Below are 7,902 nucleotides of genomic sequence, written 5' to 3'. Positions count from 1 at the left end.
TGTCCAATTCTTTGTGACCTCATGGACTATAACCTGCCAGGTTCCACTGTCCTTGGAATTTTCCAGGCAAGAATACTGGAGTGGGCTGCCATTTCCTACTCCAGAGAATCCTCCCATCCAGGGATTAAACACATATCTCTTGCTTCCCCTGTATTGGCAGATGGATTCTTTACCACTAGCACCACTTGGGAAGCCCCAATTGTTGTGATGTACTAGACCCTTATGGTGGAATTGTAAAGGGGGTGATGATAACTTGACCCTAATACCCACTTCAAAGATAAGAAAAAGGCTGATGCTGGATGTTAGAGAGAACTTCTTGGTAGAGAAGTTTGGTTTGGGAGTGATGGTGAGTTTGATGGCACCCAGTTCAAGAAGCTTCAGGCAGGCCACTTAAAGACCTTGTTTTTAGGAACTCCCTGGACTACTATCTCAGGAACATCATGGTGAGACTCTGTGGCTATTACCCTGATACAGCAGGGGATAGAGAAAGAGAGCAACTATGATGTATTAAGAACTAGCTGAACTTATCACTAAGGGGGATGGGAAAGTGCAGGGATCTGGGAGTGGTTTTTTTCTTGGACCAGAAGTGGACAATGTGGGAGAGAGCCATGCTGGAGACATTTTATATCTTCCTAGAAGGATTACCTAGAAGGGTGATGAAACCCCAGCCAGGGTTGAATCATGAAATTCCCTTAGGGCTAAGGGGAAAAGTAAAAAGAATCAGCCATAGGGAAATGCAATATACACGTGAAGAGCATTATAGTCTAATGTTCCCACTGGGATCTCTGAGGAATTCAGGAATGCACCACAAGAAAGGTGGTCAACTTGAACTATCCACCCAGTTTAGGAAGCATCAGCTTAAAATAACTCTACAGCCAGAGGAGATCCACCCCCAACTGATACTGGTGTCAGTCAAGTAAGATCTTTTGTGCCGATGTCCACTCACCCTCCCCAGTTCTACACTGTTTCAGCCTACTGAGTTGGGGAGAGCAAAACTGGGAAAGACAGACAAAGAAATCTGTTTTTGGAAGAGGAATCTTCCCCACTGCAGTCTTTCTGCTGCAGGGCCCTGGTCTCTGAGAGGGGAGGAGGTTTGACATTAGATGCGATTCAGAGTTCTCACAATAACACTGGGCATTTTGATTTCTGTGAATTTTAAAATATTTATTTATTTATTTGGCTGCCCTGGGTGTTAGTTGCAACACATAGGACTTTTAGTTACAGCATGTGAACTCTTAGTTGCAGCGCATGGGATCTAGCTTCCCAACCAGGGATCAAACCCAAGCCCAGTGCTTTCTAAGTGTGGAGTCTTACCCACTTGACCTCCAGGGAAGCCCCATTCTTTAAAAAATATTCATCTGGGATTTTTGTGATTTTTTTTTTCCCTCAGTCATCAGGGAACTTTTTGTTAACAGGGATGAATGGATAGCTCCCGCTTTTATTGTGATTTTACTTCTAATCTAAGAATTAATAGTAATATAATAATCAATCATGTTATCATGCTATTGCTTATCATCTAAGAGTGAATGGATAAGCTGTGGGTTCACTTGAGGTGTCATCTGGGGATCAAGGAACAATGAGCTTCAGACAGTGGACTTGAAGTAGAGTTCTGTTCTGTAGACGAGCTCATGAATCAGTTCTGCTCAATCAACATGCCAGGGAGAATTAGGATGTTTCACATCCCTCTGCCTCACCCTGACATAGATATTTTCTGCTCCTGAAGTGCATTTGGGTGAATAAAGAATCAAATAAATGATTTCTTGAGCAGCTGAAAAGGTCATTAGAGAACTTAGTGTCCATGAAAATGAAGGGGAATACATAGCCTCTTTAAGGTTCACAGACCATATGTTAAATGTTACTTTGTCTAGAATGCAGGCATGTTTCATAGTGATCATCCTCCCATTGAGTAAGAATCTGGAAATAAAAATTAATAGGACAATTTTTCTGTTATAGAAGAGACATGTGTAGAGCTATCGATAGCAGGCACACAGCCACTTTTAATAAAGTCTCACTTCAAACATCCACCAACACTTGATGAGCTCAGTTGTAGTTTTCCTTTTTTAATGATGTGTTAAGTTCTAAAATATCTAGTTAGTAACCTGTTTCTGAAGTAGGGCTCTTTAGAACACGACAAGGTAATCGGCTCAGAATAGTGACACTCTGCTGGCGAGTGCAGCTCTCTGAGGTCAGGTGGAACATCTGCTCTTAAAAAATGTAAACTGGTGAAATAAATTCTAAATAAAGATAAGGTTGTTCCTGCAGGAGGAAGAAGGAGACTAAGGAAACTGCTAAACTCTTGAAAAGTGTTCTTTCCCAATGCTGTCCAGGGAGTCTTTTGAAGGAAACAGTGATTAGTACAAAGGCTGCAGAGTGTCTGATAATTAACATTTTATTTGTGTTTTTATTTGATTCATGTCTAGTGGTCTCCTTAGCTTCATGAGAGCAAGAACTCCTTGTCTCTCAAATTTAAAATGCTGCCCAGGCCTACAATCATTTGGCCTCTTTTCTTTTTCTTTCACCATCAGAGATATTTCCCTGGAAAGGACATTGACTACTGTCTCTCTCATCAATTCCCTCTGCTAGGCCACACACACTCCCTACCTTGGCATGCCTCTCTCAGGGTGTGGGGGTGACCCGAAGTTGGGGGGTGGGGTGCAGGTGAGTGCCTCCTGCACACACAGGCCTGCGGCAGCTTGGACAGACTCAGGAGACATTGGCCCTTTGGAGCAAATCCAGAAGCAGTAACGGAGCTCTAATGAATATCCCTTTTATTTCGGTTGGTCAGTTTTTCAAGTAAGAACATACTTCAAATTACAAAGAAATGTAAGCTGCCTTACACTGTATTGGGGCTGCTTGGTACAGTGAGAAAATAAAATGTAGAAAAGCACCAGGGTTTATTATTTATCCTGGGAACCCCTTCTTCTTCTTGACAGCACTGACAGCCCTGCCAGGCTACTCTCCATTTCGAGGAGTAAATGGACTGTGATGTGTGTGTGTGTGCGTGCGCGCATGTGCGTGTTTTCAGCAGGGTATAGTCCATGAGGAGAAAGTATTCACAGAGAAGAAACAGAGCTTGTACTCTTGACCCTGCTGTTCATCTAGTGTCCATGGGTCCCCATTCTACAACTTCCTTCATCAGAGTTTGCTTTTTAGGATCTTTGTATTTATAAACTATCCCTCCAACAAGTAGTGTTAAACTATTTTTAAAAAGTGAATGACTCTGGATTTTATATTTTGGTTGTTGTGGTTGGCAACTAAACTAGAAATCCAGGGCAGGTCTCCCTCCTTAGAACACATGACTAGGGGATTGGCCTTTCTTCCTTTAGAGAGACTCTTGGTGAAGAGAACTTTTAACGATTGTTCATCTTAAAATGTACCTTAAAAATTTCAAGAAACACATTAATTTTACTAATGGGAAGGCAGATTTAAAGCAAAAGCAGTGAAATCTTTTCATTCCTTCCAGAATGTGGCCCAAGGTGAATATATTAAGTGTAGAGCTTGGGATTTACCTAATGGTTTTCAGAAGCCAACTCCATAGCTTTGATTAATGCTGCCTCATAATACCAATGATGTGTACCCCAGTAAATCACTGGAACATTTTTCCCTGGTAATATATTAAAGTCATACATTAAGGCTACTGTGGTTTGGGTGATATATTGCTGGGGGGGAAAACACACCTAACTGCCTAAAGGCCTTGTTGTACACACTTGGGTTGACTTAAGCCCAGCTCCTTTTTCATGAGTATTTCATTGAGTATATTCAGAGAACTTTTTGAGTACCTGCCCACCCCTCACCCGCACCACTGCCAACATTAAAGGCATGCTCTTCAAATTTGCATGGGTACTTTGTTTCAAAGAACTCTGTTCAAATACAAATGCATGTGAAAAACGTTGAGCAAGTTAAAAGTATGGGCTTTGTAGTCCTCAAAATTGTTGGGCTAGAGTTCTAGCTCTTTCATTTGATGGGCTATATGGTCTTGAGTAAGTAAGTCATTTAGACTTTCTGTACAATGGTGTGTGTGTGTGTGTGTACCTCTCAATGTCACAAAGAGGATGAGCTGAAATCCCAAATGTAAGTGGATAGCCCAGTTCTTGGCACCAAGTCAGTGAGTGAGGGCTAGTTTTGAATGTTCTAGCAGGGACCTCCTGACCAGCATTTTTGTACCCTACTTGGAGTCTTCCATAATAACTGCTTTATTTTGAGCTGCTTTGGGTGACTAGGTTTATATAGGAGTCAAGGTTAATGATCCAGGTAATGGCCTTCCATTTAGAAATGGTATAGCAGAGTTGCAGGGCAGTGCTAAGTCCCTCGTCTGGCAGACTCTGTTCTCCCTAGGCCACCTTCCTTGCTGGGCAGTAATGAGCAGCATAGCTCTGCGGTCTAAGCACAGAACACCCTCTGCCACAGTGTGGACAGGATCTCAGTGAGGGAGAAAGTAGTGACCATTCTAATTCTTGTCCTGTGTTTTGGCTGTTGATGCTGGAGATTAAAGAGAAAAATGAAACTGGAGAGACAGCTTTTTTTTTTTACCAAGTTCAAGTGAAATAATTTGGTTTCAAGCATCCCAGATAATCTCTGTTAAACTTCAGTCCCAACTGAGGCTGTACTAGTCTGATCTCACAGTCAGCAAAATCACAGTTACCTTTTAAAAATGCCCAACTTGGGTTGTTACAGAAATCTACCTATGCCTTGTGTGAATAACTTGTGTACATCATACTTATTGCATTTCTAAAATAGCAATAATAGCACAAATAAGGAAGTTTTCTATAATTTCACCAGTCTGACTCAGCTACCGTTTTCGTATTTCTAGAATCCTCTCCAAACTTTACCCTATGCATACACAATTTTATGTTTCCACTATTGCGTAGTTAAAATCATTAATTTTATTAGATAAGTAATACATGAATATATACATGTACAAATATGTACAAATTAAAAGTATAGACTTCCATAGAGCTAACAATGAAAGTCTATTACCTCACTCCAATCAGTCTTTGTTTCATTTTTTTTTTTTTCAAAAATGTCATCATCTGCTAGTGTTGTCTGTGATTTCCTTTTTTTTAAATTCAGTAGAAAGAGTGAGCTTATTTTCATTTTATAGATGAGGGAACTGAAGCCCTTCCCCACTTCTTCCTGGATGAAACAGCAGATCTGAGAATGAAGGCCATGTGCTCAGAAAGGGCCTGGGTCCCTGATGACTTCCTTGAACAGTTCTCTCAGCTCTGTGTTGCCTACATCTGGTTTTGTATTACATAAGAGAAATAACCAGCTTCTTGGTTTAGTCACTCTAGCAGGGTTTCTATCACGTGCAGCCAAACACATTCCTAACTGATACAGCTGTGTTCTCTCATAGACTTATCCGCTTACCATTTACTGATTTCCGGTCACGTGCCCACAGTGTACAGATTATGCACATAAGACTAATAGTTAACATTTCTAGAACAGTTACTTGTATCATGACCTTTACATGTCTTCTCATTTATTGCTCCACGTTAACCTCTAAAGTAGATATTATTTTTCTGTATTTACAAATGAAGAAACTGAAACTCAGAGAGATGAAGTATCCCACTCAAGAGCACTCATTCAGTAAGCTCCACGCCTCTCGGACACTTAACTGCAAGAAATTGCATCCCATTTATCCTTTAGGGACATAGGGACCGAATAGAGTTTTTTGAGAAGCCAAACAATATGGTTAAAGAAATCCTTACACCGTGAAGTATGTATGGTTATTCCCATCTTCAAATGAGATTCAGAGAGATCAAATGCCTTCAGTGCAATTAATTCAGCCTGACAAATATCCACTGAGCACTGGGTTCTGGGAACTTTCTCAGGTGCTTGAGGCTACCCGGCCGGATGAAGCAACGCCTGGCTCAAGTGAATGCTGCAAGGCAGGCAAGATTTTTTCTGGAATTAAAGCAGTTGCAGAAGTTGTGCTTTCTCCGGCTGGCATCAATTACTGACTTTCTGTCAGCAGAATATTCCAGATGGGCTGGTTTCTATAAAATCCCTAGGGGGAATCCCAGGGATTAGGAAGGGGGAAGGGGAGGGAGGAAGCTGGCAAAAAGAGACTGTTTGCAAGGGCTGCTTTGCAGTCTCCCCAAATCAGGTACAAAATCATGAACTATCCCAGAACACACTCTATTTGTTAATTGTTCAGTTCTCCCAAGCACAGAGAGGAGAGAGAAAGGGAACTTTTGCCATGTGATTGGACTCAGATTTGTTTACCAGATCAAAGCCCTTGGGTAATGGAAACTTCAGAGGGGGAGAGGGCGGGCGGGGAGCAGCGCCGACAGCGTCTGCTTAGCTGAATGCATCATTTTGTACGCTCTGGAGCTTGAACTGCACAGTTTGGAAATGCCAGCTCTCTTCAGGCTTGTCACAAGAGGGTTCTGGGGCGCTGGAACAGCTCAGGGACGCTGGATGCTAAGAATGTTTATAGAGGGAAGCTGCTGGATCAAGTTCCTCTCCCATTCTGTAGACATCTCTTGTTTCTTAAGGGAAAAGTAGTAAGTTCTTGGTTCCCCTAACATGTGTGTAGCTAATTTTGAAATTGTTAACATTTCCTGATGATAAACTTTTTTTTTTCCATTAATAAACAGCAGGAATTTATTTCTTCTGGTTCTTCTAGTTCCAAGATCAGGGTGCCAAATTGTCGGGTGAGGGCACTCTCCTAGTTGCAGAATTCTCATATCCTCACATGGTGGAAAGAGGACGATAAACTTTCTGAAGGGTTCTCTGTATATCTCATGTCCTCTGGGGAAATATGGACCCTCCCCTGTTACGGAGTGCATGTTTCTGTCCTCCCCAAATTCATACACTGAACCTTACCCCCATGGGGATATATTAGGAAACTGTCAGGTTTGGGGGAGGTGATTAAGGTTAGATTAGGTCATGTGAGTGGGGCCCTAGTGATGGGACTAGAGGCCTTATAATTTTATTTATTTATTTTGGTATCTTCACTGTTGCTCGGGTTTTTCGCTAGTTGCGACGTGTGGGCTTTTCACAGTAGTGGCTTCTCTTGTTGCAGAGCTGAGCTCTAGAGTGCAGGCTCAGCTGTGGTACGCTGGCTTAGTTGCCCCGTGGCATGTGGAATCTTCCCAGACCGAGGTTTGAACCCTTGTCCCCCACATTGTCAGGCAGATGCTTAACCACTGGACCACCAGGGAAGTCCCTCTAGAGCCTTTATAAAAAGAGGAGGAGACAAGGAATCTCTGACTAAACCATACACTCCAATAGTTGTATTGAGACCCATTTATAATTCAAAACATTAATTATAAATGAAGAGTAAAAGGGAAGGAAGGATATACCAAATTAATATCCTGGTCACCTCCAAGGAGGGAAGTTCAGTGGGAAGAGGGCCAGGAAGACTTTTACTTTAAATGTGTTGTTTGGATTTTTCCTATAATGAGTCTGTATTAGTGTGTTACTTCTATAATTAACATTTTTTTCTAAAAAGAAAAAATTCTTACACAGTACATATTAAAAGTGGCTCTTGCCTTTAGTTATTTTAATCTACGAAGATTCTCATTAATCTTTTAAAAGAACAACTCAGCATAATGCCAGGTCTTGAAAAGTAATGTTTTTAAAATGACAAGATAGTTTGGGATTAGAATTCCCTTATAAAGTGGAGGTTGTTTGCACTGGGAATGGACCGATAATACTTTGCAAACAGCCGTTGAATGATTTGTGATTGCTAAGTGCCCAGAGGATGAGCAGCCCCCAGTGCATGCCTGGTGCTCTTATTAAGGTATCTTTCATCTTTTGCCTGCTCTGCAAATGTTAACTGGTTCACTCTCAAGAGTGATATGAATAAATTCTTACTGCAGTTGGAACCTGAGGTATATAGGGAGAGGTCAAGGTGATTTTTTCACTGTAATTTTTGTGGGAGCTGATTTAACAGTC

The sequence above is a fragment of the Oryx dammah genome, unplaced genomic scaffold, assembly GCF_014754425.2.
Source record: "Oryx dammah isolate SB20612 unplaced genomic scaffold, SCBI_Odam_1.1 HiC_scaffold_26, whole genome shotgun sequence".
In the NCBI taxonomy this organism is placed as follows: domain Eukaryota; kingdom Metazoa; phylum Chordata; class Mammalia; order Artiodactyla; family Bovidae; genus Oryx; species Oryx dammah.
This window is presented reverse-complemented; position numbering follows the sequence as displayed.